This window comes from Hipposideros armiger, unplaced genomic scaffold (assembly GCF_001890085.2).
Source record: "Hipposideros armiger isolate ML-2016 unplaced genomic scaffold, ASM189008v1 scaffold_16, whole genome shotgun sequence".
Classification (NCBI taxonomy): domain Eukaryota; kingdom Metazoa; phylum Chordata; class Mammalia; order Chiroptera; family Hipposideridae; genus Hipposideros; species Hipposideros armiger.
In genome coordinates this window covers 1,813,364-1,832,375 of record NW_017731366.1, presented here as the reverse complement: position 1 = coordinate 1,832,375, position 19,012 = coordinate 1,813,364, and the positions used below count along the sequence as shown (strand labels likewise).

Below are 19,012 nucleotides of genomic sequence, written 5' to 3'. Positions count from 1 at the left end.
GGCAATTTCTACTGCCTTTAATTCCATTACTGAGGGTATGGCAGGCTTCCTTCTGCATAAACAATAACTTTTCCTTTCAAAGCCCCATCAGATTGTGATATTTTTGAAGTCATTAGGAAATCCTTAGAAATCCCTACTTAAGTTAAAATTCAATTATGGTTGGTGTTGCCAAGTCAACTGAGATGATACTCAAATGGACAGATACTTTCTACTCTTAGGTAGGGTCCCATGGTCTCAGGGAATGACAGCTATTGTACAGTGCGCTCCTCTGCCTGGCCACCTGCATGCTCCTTTGACGTTGATCATTTTGCCTATACTAATGTCAAAAGCATTCAAATGTTTAAGGAAAGATTCTTAGAAAATAAAAGCATATATATATATATATATAATCAGTAATAGAATATCATTCAATCGTTTAAAAAAGTTATATTTAAAGAATTTTCTATCACAAGTGAAAGTACTCACCAGCCATTGGACCTGGGGTTTGTTACTTAACCTCTCTGTTGAAATAATGGTATCTATAGCAGAGGGCTCTGATGAAGGTTAAATGAAATGAAACAGAGGTTCTCAAAGTGTGGCCCCTGGACCAGCAGCAGCAGCATCACCTAGGAATCTGTTAGGCTGCAAATTCTCCAGCCCCACCTCCAGGTGACTCTGATGCATGCTCAAGTTTGTGAACCACTGCGGTAAAGTACTCAAAGCATCTAGTGCGGACTAAGAATCATAGCTACCAGTTCCTAAATATGTAGCATGTGACAGGCGTTATGCGAGGTGTTCTACATGCCCGATATCACTTACCTATCACAGTAATCCAGCGAGTATCGCTGTATTCATTTTATAAATGAGGAAACTGAGGCCTAAGGAAGCTAAGGAGCTTAGGTTAGACTTGTCTTCTATCTACTCAGGTTTCTCGTTTGGAGACATCAGTGTAAGAAGCCACAGGTTCAATCATTTGGTCAATACCATGCTTATCAGTCTTGTTTTGCTTATTGCCCCACTTTAGAGATTTTAAAAAGTGCTCCCCAGGGCCGGCCGAGTAGCTCAGTTGGTTAAGAGCTTGCTCAAGAGTGCGAGCTCTGAGCAGCAGGGTCGCCGGTTTGATTCCCGGCCCGAGCTGAGCTGCCGCTGAGCTGCCAACAGGTGGCAGGATGGCTCAGCTAAAAAAAAAAATACAGTCAAATAAGCTATGCCTTCTCTCCTGGGAAGACACTAGAAGTGTTCCCCCCATACTTTTCCTTGCTGAGGAGTGGACTGTTTGTTGCGCCGTGGAAACATGGAGAAGTGTTGGAGATAAAGGGTTTCTCTCTGACATTGATCAAGATTTGGGAACAAGTAAATAGTAGCCCTTACTGACAGGCAACTCTCCTAGGCTTAGTGCTGTTGGGAGGTGCCTCCTTTCATTAGGGAGGCATAGTGACATGTTTTTTTTGACAGCTCATAGACTATTTTTTATTTTATTTTTAGTTTCAGGTGTACAAAACACTGTAATAATTAGACATTTACACCCCTTCACAAAGTGACAACTCCCCTCCCCCAATCTACTACCCCTCTGGCATTGTATATGGCTGTTACAGTTCCACTAACCCTATTCCTTATGCTGTATTTTACATCCTGTGACTATATGCCATGGGGATATGAAAGACTGTTTGGGAATATAATCAGTAATGTTGTAAATATTTTGTAGGGTATCAGTTGGGCACTTGTCTTATTATAAAGACCACTTCATGGATGGTGTAGATGCCTGACCACTGCACTGTACACCTGAAGCTGAAGCTGAATAATACTGAATGTCAACTATAATTTAACATATATATATATAAACATATATATATATATATATACACACACACACACACACACACACACACACACACACACACACATAGTGACAGCTCATAAACTATTTATTTGCTTGTTTCCTCCTCCTTGGCCAATTCCCAGGTAGATGAGGTAATAGGAAACTATCACTTCTCCCCAGTTTACATCTATGGAGTAGTTGTTGTTTTCCTTTCATCAGCCTTACTGTGCTTGGTGAATAATAGCAAGGACTTGGTGACATAATTATGTAGATTTCAAAGCAGAAGGACATTTGTTTGACATATACAGATGCCATTTTTCCAATGCATGTACATATTCCTCTGGCAATATCATGAAATCTTAGGCACCACTGTTGTCACATCAGGAATCTGACTGTGGAAGCCACGCGGGCTCTCGCTGGCTTCCTGGACTCCATCCTTCTGCTCAGTCCCAGCCCATTCCTTTCCTATGATATTCAGAGGGTTTAGCTGCATGAGTGACTGCTAATAGCATGGCTCTCAAGTCAAAACAAGAATTGAGAATTTTACTAAATGAACTTCCTTTTGACCAAATAACACCAATTATACCTTTTTAACATTCAATTAAGAAATATGACATTCTCAATGTTTTGCCACCGGCAGTCATTCAGAATTCAGAGAAGCCTCCCTGAATCCCATAAACGTAATCCACCTAATATTTACTGAGGAACCACTAGGTGCCAAGCACCATAGATAAGGGAGGAATAACACAGGGTTCCCAGCTTTAAGCAACTCACAATCTTGATAGGGAAAGAATTGTGAAAGCGACTAATTGCGGTACAAAGTAGAAAATGGGAAAGGAAAGATAAGTTGGTGCAAGAAGCAAAGGGCCTTCAGTGCTAAACTAGAAGTTTGGACTTGACCCTTTAGCCACTAGCCATTCATCACAAGCGATCACGAAAAGGAGCAGCTGTTCAGATTTGTGTTTCAGAACTCTTAAATTTAGAGTCATGGAGGACACTGGACAGAGGAGAGAGAAGAGCCGCATAGGAATAATCTGGGGGAGAGGTGATAGGAGCCCAAATTCAGGCAACGAAAGGATGAAATTGTCACTTTCATTGTTTTTAAATCATGTTTAGAAAATATGAAGTCCTATAACTAAAGATTAAAAGTGTTATGAAGAAATAACCCTGGTATTTGCTGAAAATATCATGGAATTTTAAATATTTACACTTAAAAAATAACTTAAAATACCAGAAATTATAATAAAACTACATACACTCAATAGAAAACTGATTCTAACTCTGCAAAACCAGTTTAACACACTAGCACTTTATATGCTTATCTTTAATCCAATACTGCTTACATTTTGTAATGTATATTTGCATTACAATTTATATTTACAAGTCTGATCAGCCCACCAGACTATAAGACCCCTCCCTGACGACGTGTTCAATTTTTTGTTCCCCCCACCCACCCAACTGCCTGCCACAGCGACTTACTGCTGGTAGAGATACAATATTCATATACTTGGCAATATTTTTTATTGAGAACCAACCATGTTCCAAATACTGGAAATCCAGCAGTGCTGGAGAGACTTCCATAACATATAATAATCCCTGTCCTCCCTCAGCTGACAGTCCACTGGGGACATAGGAAATGTCCAAGCCATGTGAGGAAGCTTATGTCAGTGGAGGTACGGGCAATGCGAAGAATGTTCAGCACAGCATCTACCCTACACTTAAGGTGGCAAGGAAGTAAGACCAAGAACAAGAGGAGTTAGAGAGATGACAACAGAGCATGGAGTGTGCCCACAGAGGGAAGAGCATCTGCAAAAACCAGGGGGACCGAAGAGAGTGTGGTGCATTTGCTCACAGGAAACAGGTTCCTGAGGATTGGGGTGCAGAGAACCAGATGGGGATGTGGAGGGGTGAGGGTAGGACAAGCCAGGCCCAGATCATGAAGTTCCCTATATAACTTCAGCACAAAATAAGCACTCGAAATGATTAAGTGAATCACTGCAAGTCAGCTTGCTTTAACATTCTATCTACCCAAATCAATCTATGGACTCATTGCAATCCAACTGAAGTCTCAGTATGATTTTCCAAACTATTTGGCCAGATGGCTTGAAAATTTCTACAGAAAAGAAAGCACATTAGTTAAGACAATTAGGAAGAACAGTGTTGGAGAACATGCCATCTCTGAAATCAAAGCTTATTATTAAGCCATTTTAACGGTGTGGTTTTGATACAAAGACAGATAATAGATCAGATAAACAAAAGCCGACCTGTATGTATATGGACATGACCTCTGACAAAGTCTGCACTGCAAATCAAGACAAAGGGAGGACTCTTTAATGACTGGTACTGAGCCTATTGATTTTCTATAACGAACAGAAAATGTATCCTTATCTCTTACTGTACACACAACATAAGTTACAGAAGAACTAAAAAGTAAAGCATGAGAAACAAAAAACATTGAAATCTTTTATCAAGGAAATATTGATGAATATATTTATGAACTAGAGCTAGAGAAGAATTTCTTAAATATAAGGCACATAGATTACCCACAATTGCCCACAGAGTCATGTGTACATGATGGTCATTGAAGTGTTGTTTGTAATAGAAAAAAAAATGGAATATATAAATTGTGATTGAGTCCTACAGTGGATTTAATCATAAATGGATGAAACAGTTGCATGTGTCAAAGTAGATAATTCTCAAAAAATATATTATTGCCCGAAAAAGTAAGTTGTAGAATTACAATAAAATATGATTTATTTAAATTTAAAATGTACAAAAATGCCACATATTATTTAGAGGCACTTATATGTGTAATTATATATTTTTTAATATGTGTAATGGATAAACTGCCAATTCTCAATTGTACAATAGCTACTCTTATTCTGAGAGGAAGAGGGGCATTTGACTGGGAGGAGTGCACAGCCAGTGTATTGTTTATTTTCAAGCTGGGTGATGAGTGGTACACAGCTGTTTGCTATATCATCCTTAATATCTTTTTAAGTGCCTGAAATATTTCACTATCTTTTTTAAGCTTAATAAGCTCATCTCAGATATTTTTCTGTTTGAATCACAGGTTTCTTAAACATGTTTATTAACATTTCACACAAGAAGGGTTTTCACATTTCTTATTTCATTTTTCCCTTCCTAGTAGCAGTATCCTAGTTGGAGGACAAAGGGAGACTTAGATTAAGTGACATTCCTGGCCCAACTAATTGAATGACAGAGCCAGCACTGGAACCAGCTGTTTTCCCCTCACCATGGCTTCCACCAGCCCAGCTGCCACTCAGTGTCAGGGAAAGAACCGGTGCCATGGAGACTGTCTGAAATGGCTTGATTGAAGGGAGAAAGGGGCTCCGATTGCTCTAAATAGTGCTCTCCAGACAGGGCAGAGCAGATAGCATGCTTCCATTGCAGATGCTGATGGTCAGTGGGTTGAGACTGTGTGCCGCCCACTCGGACGACTGCAGAAATGCATCCACCAGGTGTGGGGAGCCTGTACCCTCCGTCTCCTTATATTTCAAGGCACTAATCCTAACAGTTCTTGTCACTAGCTTTGCAGTGTTCCCCATCCCCATTCAGAGCATGATTAAAGATGGGTCCTTTAGGTATAAAATATTGTATCTGTTTGACAACAGCATCCCATAAAAACAAATTAGGTGAGCTCGGTAGTAATTCAGGTGCAAGATGTAAAATGAACCTGGCATTAGGCTGAAAGACACAATAATGGTTTCAAAGTGAAATTAACTTATGGACATCTAGGAAGCAGCCCTTTTTTCTAGCTCAAGCACCTTTCCCAGGCAGACGGGCTTCCCCTGCAGGCAGGCCCAGAACATAAGGGATCAGAAAACCACCACCATCATGAAAAACGACAAATGTGCATCAGGCTTTTCCATTTTTGTTTAGCAAAGGGGAATGCAAAAATGCATTAATTGATGATACACTGAAATTCTTGTTTGCTGACACATTTTCATAGCTATTAGGCTTGTGGAATTAGTCACTTTGATGCATTCAGCTAGTTCAAATGAACCCCTGAAAGGAATTACATATTTGTTCATAAAGTAGTTTCTAGTGAATTATTAACAAGACTTCAGTTCAGTGCATACACGCTTTATTAGCAAATTGAGATCGTCCTTCACCGAGCAGAGTCAGTATGGCTACACCAGACAGTTCCACCATTTTGAATGCATGGAGTAGCCACTGCTTCATTGCTGAGGAAGAAATGCAGTGAAGGTGTGACTCACTTTTCTCATTGTTTTCTCCGAGTCTCTATAGTTGCTGGCCTTCTATTATGAAAAGAATAAGGGTAGCTAGAATATTTGGCACTAGATACTATTTTTATTGAAGACTTTTTGTTCATTGCTTCTAAATATAACTGGAATTTCAGCCTGCTTCATGGCTTCAAATACAACTCATATGCTGTATCTTTTCCCCTGAACTCCAGGCTTGGGTACCCAACTGCCACCTCAGTACCTCCATTGGGATGTGTAATCAATGCCTCAGCCTTACCACGTCCAAAACAGACCTTCTCAGTCCCACTCCAAAACTGCTTCTTCAGTAGTCTTCTCCACCTGGTGAATGGCAGCTCTGTCCTTCTCATTGGTAGCTTATCCTCCTGGACTCCTTTCTTTCCCTCATATCACATCTATATATCCTTATATCCAGTATTTCAGGAAATCCTCTTATTATCTGTCTTCAAAACATCAAGAGTTTGACCACATCCCAGCACCTCCTACACTGTGACTCTGTTTTAATCCACCATCATCTCTCGCCTGGATTATTTTAGCATTCTCAAAACTCCTGTCCTCCCTTCTGCCTTGGCTCCCCTTTCGTTTGTTCTCAGCACAGCAGTTAATGTTTCTTTAAACAACTAAGGCAGATCATAGAACTCCTCTGCTCAAGACCCTTTAACGATTTTTCATCCTATTTAGCACACAAGCCAGATTGGGGTCCCCAGTACCAACTCACCTCACCTATTTCTCTTTTCCCCCTCACTAGCCATCTTAAATAAATCCATGAACAAATGTGGAAAGGGCACACATCCAGGTTTAAAACCCAGCTCAGTCACTTAATAGTTTACTTAGCCAAATTACTTAATTTCTTGATTTTCTCATCTGTAAAATGGAGATAACACATACAGTGATTATGACATAAAATAAATTATATAAACCACCTGCCATATATTTTTGTGATCATTACATGGGAGCAGCTTTTAGTATAATTTCTTTGTCTTTAATGGAGATATGTGTTTATCATAGTACAGTTTTGTGGTTTAGGTAGGAAATAAAAAACTTTGAAAAACTTTAAATAGCAGCAAACACTGGAACATTTTGCCTCTCTCAAAGCCTCCCTCATGGTATCTATGATATAGTACACTTTGCCGGTTCATTTATTCAGCAAACATGTATTGAACATCTACTTTGTGCCAGGCATTGTTCTTAGCACAGGAGATGTGGTAGTGAAGAAAACAGGCAAAATTCCTGTTCATAAAACTCAAGCCTGTTGGCGCAAACCACCAGAACATAATTAAAATGAATGAGAAAAACATATAGTATTTGGAGGTAAATGCCAAGTGGAAAACATAGAGCAGGCAAGGAGGATATGAAGAGTTGGGTGGAATCTTGGATAGGAGAGTGAGGGATGGCCACATCTTCTACCTGTCAGGCCATTCCTGGATCTCCCCTCCCACCCCCGGGGCCCACCCACCCACACTGTGCCTCTCCCTCTTCCAGAATCTTAACCGTCAGCAGCCCCCAAGGCTCGGCCCGCAGCCCCTACTTCAGTTCCCTGAACTCTCTGTGGGTGATTTCAGGACACACTTTGACAGCTTCATTGATTTCCTCCCAGTGACTGCTTTCCAAACGTTCACCTGGTCAGGGCAGACTCCCACTGCCGTCACCCCTGGGCATCTCCATATGGACGTCCAACCGAAGTCCGCTCCCTCTTGCCAGGCCTCCTTCTGACACTGCCTCCGAAGCTTGACCCGAGTGGTCATCAGCGCCTCCCTCTGCTTCACCAGCCTTAGTGGGACCTGCAGCCTGTCAGACCTGCTCCCAGAAGGTCTCTCCTGCTCCGGTCCGCTTTCTTCACGTCCACTGACTCAGCATTGCCTCTCACGTGAAATTGCCTTCTGAAGACTTTTTTCTGTCTCCACCCCTCAGCTCCTTTTTCACTGTGCTGCCAGAGGAATTTCTTAAAAATGGAGTTTTGATCATGTCCCCCATTTATTCCAAGATGATCATCCTCCTTTTGCTTTTAATGTAATCCTTCGTCTTGGCAAGAAACATCCTCCCCAGCCTGAACGCAGGCTTCCCGTCCATCTGCATCTCTCCAGCCTGTATTCCTCCCCACTGTTCCGACTTCATTTGGTTTTTTTCTGTCTCTCCTGCAACTCTCCCAGCGTACCATTCACTCCAGCCTGTCTCTGCTCACAATGGCCACCACCAGAAAGCGCCCCCTCTCCCTCCAGTCAGTCAAAACCCTGCTCATCATGTCAGCTGATGGTCCTCAGTGACCTGGGGCACGGCTGGGGTTGCACAAGCTAATCCGTTTGCAGCAGAGTTAGAATAGAAAATCCCATTTCTGTTTATTTTTATACTGAGCTTTACTAATATGTAGCGTGCAAACTGATGCTGACGGCCTCACTTAGGTGTATATCAGAGAGGAAGTGTTCTGAGAGTAAGAGGAAGTTCCCCAAAACAAGGAGTGTTGGGTTTGGGGTGCTTCACTGTTTCATAGTTCCAGCATGCTGTGGAAAATTGCAGTCTACATGTGCCCAACAAAGTAGTTTTATGGATCATATTACCAGAAAAGGGAGAATTTTATTATACTTGACACTGAGATGAGCAGTGATCACAAAGTCTTTTTATTGCACAAAAGTTCAGTAAAACGAGTTGACAAATTTAAAGCTGAGTAGGCAATTTTTCTTTCAAAAAAGTGAAGTTTTTTGAAATCTGTTTTTTTCTGTGAGGAAAAATAGCTGTCAGGATCCTACTCGCCTTCAGATATTTTAAAATAAAAATAAATAACACGCCTTCAGAAAAGGTGGTATTTGGATCGTGAGTAAAAAAAAAAAAAAAATTTTGTCCAAATGAATTTTGCTATGGAGACAGCATTTAAGAGTAGAAGATTAGAAATGTTTTCATTGTTACAAGATGTTTGCTGACATAATGTGTGTAACCTATTAAAATGCATCATCTGACGGTTTAAAACGTGCAATTTAATTATCTAACCTGCTTTAAAATTTTCTAAAGTTTCAATAATTTTTTGAACCCATTTATGTGTGTGTGTGTGTGTGTGTGTGTGTGCACGCATGCACGCATCTCACACCAAAACCTTCTAAATAGTTTGCCAAAACAACTGATTCACATTCAGTGAAGGTACATACTCAGCAAAGGTAGACAATTTTTTAAAAACCAAAGTAGGAAACTTTAGCATAACTAGAAGAAGGACTGAAAAAAGACTTAGTAAGTGCAGCTATCAGTGCGCTTCCCCGTCTATACATCTGTGAACAAATGTTCAGTGGGGCATTGTTAGTAATTGCAAAAAAGATGAATTAACCTAAATGTACATCACTATGAAAATGGACAAATAAATTTTGGTTCTATTCGTACAATGTAATGCTGTGCAACTACAAAAATGAGGAACATAGAGCTGTAAGCAATAATTGGATCATTTTCAAAAACATTTTTGAACAAAAAACAAGAAGCAAGTTGCAGAAGTATATATAAATGTTGAGACCATTTTTATGTTATTTAAGAACATACAAAATAATAGCAAATGTTGGCTTTATTGTTTTAGATACATCCATGTGTAATACAAGTAAAAACACATGCATGGAAGGGAGACACACCACATTCGAATAATAGTTGCTTCTGGAGGAGAAATGAGACCTAGGCAGGGCACTGAAAGGGCTTCAGTGGGTATTTTCATGTCTGATTGCTCATGCAGCATGGTAACCACATAGGTTTTCCTTTTATTATTCTCTGTGCTTTTATGTACACCTGAAATGTTTCATAATGAAAAATGGTTTTTGCTATTAAAGATGGTTTTCTTTTAAAATCCCTTTGAGGAAATTGTAACAGTGACAAATTTGTAGACTTACATCCATGACAAAAACATTCTGAGATGTTCTATTAATTTTAGAAAGCTGGCATGAAGCTGCTGTGGATTTCTGAAAGTGCGGATTATCAGGTTTTCTAACCATTGAAGAAACTCCCTCCAAGTGTGAAATACGAAATACCATATAGCTAATAACCTAGAGGGATATAACCTCTCAGGATCTCAAAGCAGATAGAAATGTAGGGGGTGAGGATGGGAGCAGCGCCGTATTTTGTACTTTGAACTTGAAGCATCTTTCTGTATTCCTCCAACAATTTCTAGTACCACAGTGTCTTCCATATCCATAAGAAAAATCAAACAAAAATTCATTAGTAAGGACAAAACAATCCATTTTCACTAAATTGTATCAAGGTCGATTTCAGATTAGATTTTTCCAAGAGACCCAAGTAAAACTTTGGTAGAAAATCTACATATCTAAGCCAAGATTATGAAAGCTTTCTATTTATTTAACTTGGGAAAACATTTCTTTTCAATTTACTTGATAGATGAATTCCACTTAAGAAACTGAACTCTATAATATTAACATTATTCACCTATGTCTTAGAATTCAAAAAGCAATATTGAATAAAACAAAACATTACCAATTGAGCAGAGGTAGGTCAAGTTTAAAGGCTTGTGATTGAATCTCCAACCTAAAGATTAGGTGAAAAAAAATGAAGAAACTGTGGATTCAAAGTCTATTGAAAGAGCCTTTTAAATAAAAGAGAAGAAGCAATTAAAGCTTTCAGGTTTGGTGTAAAGAGGAGAGAATTTGTGGACAGAAGTGTCTAATTAAATACATGACTTGGGCAAGTCATTATAAATTTGCTTAGCTTCACCTTCCTCACTTGTAAAATGACAACAGTAAGATTATTTTGAGGATCAAGTAAAAAAAATGTGACTTCATTATTATCTGCCAGTACTTGACTTTTTAAAATGCCAATTTTCCCTAACTATCCTAAAGATCCCAACATAAAAAGTTCAAGAGAGTCCCAACAGAATTCATTATCATCTTTTGAATTGTTATACTCATCTCCAGATTACTTAGAAAAATATTACAGAAGACTAATTTTCTATAAATAAAAAAAAAAAAAGAATGGTTTTTGTTGGGAAACAGTAGCATATTTCTGTTACTGGCTCCTTTTTTCTTTCTGTTTTTAAAGTCAAGTTATGGAGGTCTTTGTGCCCCAGGTTTTTTTAAAAAATGAATTTATATGATAAAAGCACATGGTCATCAAAAAAATGTTACAATTTTGAGGTTGGAAAAACAGTATCTTGGGTACTGAGTTTTTCTCTCTGTAAGGGCTAATCTCTAAAGGCAGAGAGCAGGCCCTCAAGGCATTGTCAGTCATGTGAGAAAGATAAATATATACATGCAATTAAGACCCACTGGTGTCCAGGGCACCACATACAAGTTGTGTAGTTGGGGCACGGCTCAGCACTGGGTGGTGTAGTTTCACATAGACCATGACGGGAAAAGTATGGAGGTATTTGCTTGTGTTGGGTATTGGATACTGTGCTATTGCCAGATACAAATATGAGGACAACACATCTGCCCCTTCAAACACACTCCCAGCTCAGTGGGGAAGACAGTACAACAGACACACAAATAGATCATTACTAAAGAAGGTGGGAGTGGGCCGGCCGAGTGGCGTGTTGGTTAAGAGCTGGCTTGGGACGCCAGAGAGCACCAGTTCGGATCCCACATATGAGGGCCAGTGACACTGCCCTCTACAGCTAAGATGCTGAACAACAGTTCAACCTGAAGCTGGGCTGCCGTGAGTCGCTTGCAGGCGTAGGCTGCAGTGGGTTGCCATGGGCTACCATGTGTAGCCAGCATCCAGTGTGAGCGGCCAGCAGCCACCGTGAGCAGCCGTCAGGAAGCCGGCAACTGATCTGCCTCACCTGGGAAGAGCGCAATGATGGTGCCAATTTGGGCCAGTGAAGCAACGTCCTCCACAACTAGACTGAAGAACAAAATGACAGCAACTTGTCTGTTCCCCTTCCCCCAATTCCCCAGCGCTGTTCCCATCCCCCAATTCCCCAATTAAAAAAAAAAATTTTAAAAAAAAAGAAGGTGGGCGTGCCATGACAGAGATAAGCCCAGAAGAAAACCTCACTCAGCTGAAGACTCCTGGTGACATTGTGCCTGACCGGAGCCTGAAAGCATGAGCAGCCTGTAGTGGAGAGAAGGTGGGACAGGCGTTCCCAGGCACATGGGCAGTCACAACGCAGGGAGAAAGACAGGGGTATTCTGTATCCATGGAGCTGCAAGCGGGTTGGTGTTACAGGGCTCTGCAGGTGAAGCTTGGGGCAGTAAAGATCTCACTGCTCAGAAAGCCCCATCTGACTTGTGTGATGCGGTCTAGATTACAGTCAGAGATATGACCACAAGCTTTTGAATAGCCCGCATCACGAAAGTCCTGTCTTCCATATGAGCCCTGTCTGGCCTAGATTAGATTAGATCAGCCTAAAGCTCGATGTTCTGCTTAGGACCATTTTTGTCTTCCAGTGTGTCTCCCATTATTAATCCTACTCTTCTATTTCTTGGTTTATTAGTATTTTCTTTCATCGTGTACCATTTCAACTAACTATCCTAATGTGTGAGAACTAGAATTTCCATATGATGTTTTAAAACGCCTTATGCCATCAACATACGACTCATTTCCTTTCAGTTACAATAATATATAATTGTATCTAATTACAGAAATGATAGAGTACGTATTAATTTGATATTGTTAGGCATTTTGTTTTTTCAGTATTTTTACTACCACAAATAACATGAGATGAACATTATATGAACCTCTGTTTTTTAAACCTATGTCATTTAACATCTGTGATTGTCTCTTGAGAATATATTTATAGAAATACAATTGTTGAGTGAAAAAGTGCATGTTAACAATTTTTTTTTACCATGTTATCAAATTGCTCTCCAGAAAAGTTGTTCCAATTTACCCTCCCACTTTCATGGGAGGAAAGTGTCTGTTTCTCCACCTCCCTAGTTATTTTTAATCAAGACTGCTAGGCTGAATTCTAAGTGGTCCCATGTCTTCCTGGGGCATATACAGTGAGCACACAGATTATCCTGTGAGATGAGCCAAGGACAGATAGTCTTATCCTGATTAGAAGAAATATACCCACATATTGAGAAGTTCAGCAAATTGTGGAAATTCTAGAATAGCAATCAGAGGCAAGCTCCCTCTGGGGCTGTTTATTCCAGATCAATGTTTGCTCTATGCAAACAGCAGACATGACTTCTTTGACCCGCATTTTTAAAATCAGGAGATTTAACACAAAACCTAGATTTATGGCTTCTCTAGAAAAAAAAAGAGAGAGAGACATCTGGAAACACTGTTCCCACAAGGTACAACCAACTAGGTTGTACTAGGAGGTGCCAGGAAGTGCTGCCCCCTCCAGACAGGGCAGATACCTCCAGGTGACCACATACATAATCCACTTACCTGGTATCACTCATTTGAACTTGAAACCCACCCCAAGTACTGCTTTTTCACTGGAATAACACTAAAATTCTATTGGAGCAGAATTCTAATGCAGATTTAGATATGCTGAAGATCAAACCATGACCTCGGAACTACATCAGCAACATAGGGTTGGCTTCTGAATTGGTGTATTGTATCCAGTTCTACATTATAGGTTTTACCTATAATGTCTACGGAAAATACTACATAATATGTTTACACAAATATGTACATAATTCATGTGTGAAATATTCATAGCTACATATGTAACTACTAATCTATTATTAGAAATACGTGCAACAAGGAATACAAGAATTTTGTTCACACATACAATTTAATTCAAACTCAAACTGCAGTAAGCTTACTTGGAAAAAATAATAGCCAATTAAAAATTTTAAATATCTAGTCCATGATCTGAGGACAGAATTATATTCGTTTCATTAATTTCAAAAGTGTAATTAGACATATATCTATGCATGGTGTCAGAATTCTGTAGGCAGTTAGTTACGCAAGACCATGTGGGAATTAAAGCCTGTGAAATAGATGCTCTGAAGTCTTTTCAATTGCAACATAAATACAATCATACAGAGTAAAGATGGCAAAACCCTCAGGAGAAAGCTGAACAAATGATAGGAATGTAAGCACATACTTTTTGTCAGAAGAAATGGGCCTGAGGTTTTATTTGAGTAAATCTTAGTTAAACATATCAAGAGGATTTATGCTAAGGTTTGCAAGTAATATAGAGTTCTTTTAAAAAACAAGGCATGGGTCTTAAGATGTTCTATATAAAGTGATTTATACAAGTAAAACAGAGAATGTTTTAAAGGTTTGGTTTTTTTTCACTGACTTTTAAGATAAAAATAAATGCCTTCTCCACCAAGGCATCTATTGCCCTGTAAATATGCATATACAGTAGCAGTAGATTAGATGAGTGAGGAATTTAGAAGTGTGCCTGATGTGGGTAACTTAAAATACCATAGTGTCTACTATACCATTTTCCAGATCTTAATATCACTTTAGTTTTTTATTTCTTAGTTATTTATCAAAGAGGATTTCAAACATATCCAAAAATAGAGTAGCATAAGGCATCTCCAGGTACCCATCACCCAGCCTCAAGGATCATTAAATGGCCAATCCTGCCATACGCACATCCCCAGCCACGTTGCCCCTTCTGTAATAATTTGAAGCAAATCCCAGATATCATAACATTTCATCCATAAATGTTTCAGTATGTATCTCTAAATAATAAGCATTCTTTTTTCTTAAACACGACCACACTATCATTATCACACCTGAAAAAATAAATATATCCTCAATATTGCCAAATACCCTATTAGTGTTCAAACTTCCAATTGTCTCACAAATGTCATAAATTTTATAGCTTGTTTTTTTAAATCAGGTTTCAAATAAGGTACTTACATTATAGTTGTTTGTTTCTCTTTTATGTTGCTTTTTATCGATAGGTTCTTCCTCCACCTCTTTTTTCTTGAAATTTATTTCAAAAAGTAAATTAGTTTTTAAAATAAAAAAAAACTATGGGAAATAAAATTCAAACTTGGTTTTTGTCTTTCAAAAAATTAGTATCTAATTAAAATGGGAAAAAAGGAGAATCAGTATATGTGTATAAGTGTGTGTGTGTGTGTGTGTGTGTGTGTGTATGTGTTCTCCATCATTCTTTTTAGGAACATTTAGCAATAATGTAATCACTCATTTACTCTTGCATGTATTCATTTACTTACTGTTCCAGCCAGCCAGCCAGCCAGCCATCCACCCATCTACCCATCCACTCATCCATCCACCCATCCAACAGCACTTTCTGAGCACGCTACAGACCAGCACTCATCTAGCCAGTGCGTCCTACCAAGTAAAATATTATAAGACACTGCTCTCTGCCCTCAGGTTGCTCACTCACTTAAGAGTCAGAACTAGAAACAAATACAATGTGATTATATGCATCAACTTTTTTCCTGTAGCCCGATTACACAGGAAAGAAAAAAAAACAAAACTGCCTCCTCATGCTCAATTTCTGAATCTGTCATTGATTTCTGAATCCCCCAATAATTTGGGTCAACATGGGCATTCTGTGCCTTGGGGTTTATTTCCAGCTCAGCATTTCCTGATGCAGGAACATCAGCATCTTCTTATGACACAACTTCTGTTCCTTAAAATCCACTGATTCCAGGCTCAGCATGTACCTGCCTATGCTATCTCCCTCATCCATTAACTCAGTGTTTGTCCATTGAGATCCATGTCACTGTGCACCATGTAGAAATGTTCAGCTGCTGCACCAGGTGGGCGTGGGCTGGTATACACGTGGACAGTGCCTGTGTGACCTCTCCATGCCCTCAGCAGATACCCCTCCACACTCTTAGAACTAAAGGTTGGTGTCATAGTGTTGACTTCACTAAGAAGGGAACAGCCTCCTCCCCCTCCTTGCTCTATCTAAGAGCTTTTCAGCAGCCTACCTTTTGATGCATCCTTGTCGGGTCAGTAAAGCATTGCAGTCAGTTCCCCTTCTCAAACTTGGTAAGACTTTATCTTGCCCAGATTTCTGTCTTGCTGCCATCTAGGGAATCTACAGTCAGCTTCCGCTTAAACACCCCAATCTGCTCAGTGCACTCAAGGACCTGCAGCGCACTCCTCAAGGAGTCCTTCCTTCAGCGTCCTACCCCGTCGCTATCCCAGCTATTCTTTGTAGGAGATGGTGGGAGTCTGGAGTAAGCCTCTTTGAAAAATGTGACTTGGAGAATTATATAAATAAGAGAAGGCTAAACCCAGGAGAGGGACTGCAGTCAGGAGAGGGACAGAGACCAGGAAAGCACAGTGCACTAGTGAGTTAGTGTCCTGCACAAAACCAGTCTTTCTCTCACACTCCATATCCAATTAATTACAGATCCTGTGGGCTCCTCCTTCAGGGTATTTCCAGAATCTGACCACTCCTCTCACCTCCCCCCTACACACACACCCTACCCCCACCCCCAGCCACCATGACCTCGCACCTAAATCCATGCTGTGGCCTCCTCACTGCTCGTCCTGCTCTACACCAGGCACATTCTCACCGGATCTCTGCATTTACGGTTCCCTCTGCCTGGAGTTCTTCCCTTGGGTGTATTTGGTGCCCACCCTCCACCTCGTTCAGGTGTTTGTTCAGATGTCACTTTGTTAGTGAAGCCTTCCACCCCTCACCATGAGTTAGTCATCCACTCACTGAAAATGATAACACACATACACTCACATCCAATTCTCCTGAGGTAATTTTTCTAGGTAACTTTTCTTCACTTTCTAGTACACTGTATTTTCACTTGTTTATTTACTGTCTGTCTGCCATCTCCTCAATAGAAGATAAGCTCTGCAAGGATGAGGATTTTCTTTTTGTTCACTGTTGTTTCCTAATGTGTAAAACAGTACCTGGCACATAGTAGGAGCTTGGAAAACATTGGATGGATGGATGGATGGATGGATGGATGGATGGATGGATGGATGGATGACTTCATGACTTCCTCTTTCAAAGAATTAGGGAACCCTCTGTGTGACACCAAGTTAGGTCTAACTCTTGCCTTTTAGGTGCAGGAAACACACAATGATACTTCAAAGGTGATAGCAAAGATATGTCTAATACAGTTATGACCTGAATTGGGAATAGTAGGTGTATGTGCAAAGGTCTTTGGTAAATTGAAACAGCAATCAGCTAAAATTCTTAGTGTGCTCAGGGTGTTCAGACATGAGTTAATGAGTAGAAGATGCTGGAGAGGAAGGAGGCATCGTCATATGCCATTTGCAGTTTTCTTTGGTTTAAAATAAACATGGTACCTTCTCTAGACTGAAATAGTGCTAGACCTCAGGGTAGCATCCTTTGGAAGACAGCCCGGATTTCCTTATGGGCAGACCCAAGGTGAACCAGGACATGTGGGTAGCCTGGGTGGCCCAATGAGTCAACGCCCCCTTAAATGATTATTTTTCCCATATTTGTTCAACACTCATTTAATGAGCATGTGGAAAAAATATTTTCTATTAATAAAATCTGCAAACCATTTTGTTCAAATTCAAAGCGAGGTGTTTATTTCATTCCTTGACATACCACCATATTTTAACATATTTAGAATTGCTTCACATCACAGTTTTCCCACCACTCATAACTAGATAGTGTTAGTCATCAAACCCACTGAAAATAAACTTCACTTTCATGGGAGTACTCAAAATATACTCACATTTTCTTTATTTCTGGTCTTCATGTTGGCAAAATATTTCCCACTTTTGTTTCTGACTTTTATACATGTTTTTTCAAATGAGAGCATCTTGAGAGATGTATTAAAAGATTTAAAGTTGAGAGAATGAAATAAATAATTTGTTCCTGGGCTGGCCGAGTGGCACGTTGGTTAGGAGTTGGCTTGGGACGCCAGCTCTGAGCAGCAGGGCCCCAGTTTGGATCCCACATGAGGGCCAGTGACGCTGCACCCTCTACTGCTAAGACGGTGAACAGCAGCTCCACCTGCAGCTGGGCTGCTATGAGTCGCCGGCAACCGCATAGGCTACAGTGGGGCTGGCCGGCAGTGGGTGTGCTCTTTCATGAGCTGCTGTGAGCCGCCGTGAGCGGCCGTCCAATGGCTGGCAAGCGACTGCCTCACCTGGGAAGAGCGCAATGATAATATCAACATGGGCCAGTGAAGCGACGTCCTCCACAACCAGACTGAAGAACAAAAGGACTGGAACTTGTCTGTTTCCCTTCCCCGATTCTCCAATGCTGTTCCCCTCCCCCAATTCCCCAATAAAATCTTTTTAAAATAAATAAATAAATAACAGTTGTTCCTAGGGAACATCAACAATGTGTGCTTTATACAGTCTCTGTTTCAGGTGACTGCAACCTCTGAATAGGGGACTGTCAACTGCTAGGTTGTAAGATAGTGGATGTAGGTCTGTGATTCCAACACCCACAACAGGCATAGGTTGTATGGACAGGAAGTGTCTTATTTTGTTTTGGAAGAGGACAGTTTTCCAGCTGGTGTTGGATCAGTGGCCATCTTGCCAGTTTTGTAGGGTGTGGCATGTGGAAGCCTGAGTTAGCCAGCTCTGCACGATCACCTTATGGAGAAAACTGAGCATTCTGAACAGTCCCAGGCTCTTTCCCTACGCCATTGTAGATGGCGTCTGGGACAGCCTGATGCAGACAGGGGTCTGTAGTTTTTCAGAGTGGAAGGAGGAGCAAAAGGAGGTCTCTTTACCAGTGTTCACTCTGCCTTGATCACCCATGTCACCATGCTCCTGAGTCCCATTGTTATAGTTCCTCAGTTAATACTCACCCCTGTCCCCACCCACTGCGCACACACACACACACATACACACACGCACACACACACACACAACCATATTTTCCCACTGCTGTGTTCCCAGTTTTGCCTAGAAAATATGCCTAAAGCATATTTTTGTTCAGATGCCCTTATCCTTGGGGTAAATTTTCTTTCACAACTTTCTTGATCTTCTCTTGACAATTGATCTCTATCAGCACCACTTTCTTACAAAAGACACAGTGAACCTCAGAGCAGACGGGACCAAAATCTTAATTCCTTTCCTCCAAAGAGACCCCTTGACCCCATGCAAATTTCCCCTGCCCACTCCTCACCAATACTGGATTTTCACAGCC

General features: G+C 40.5%; 1 protein-coding gene across 5 annotated transcripts in view; it reads left to right on the top strand.

The window, feature by feature from the left end:
• The window catches only part of SCHIP1 (schwannomin interacting protein 1), a 731,629-nt gene that overhangs the window by 379,772 nt on the left and 332,845 nt on the right, over positions 1-19,012 (top strand). The gene's annotated exons all lie outside the window — the stretch shown is intronic.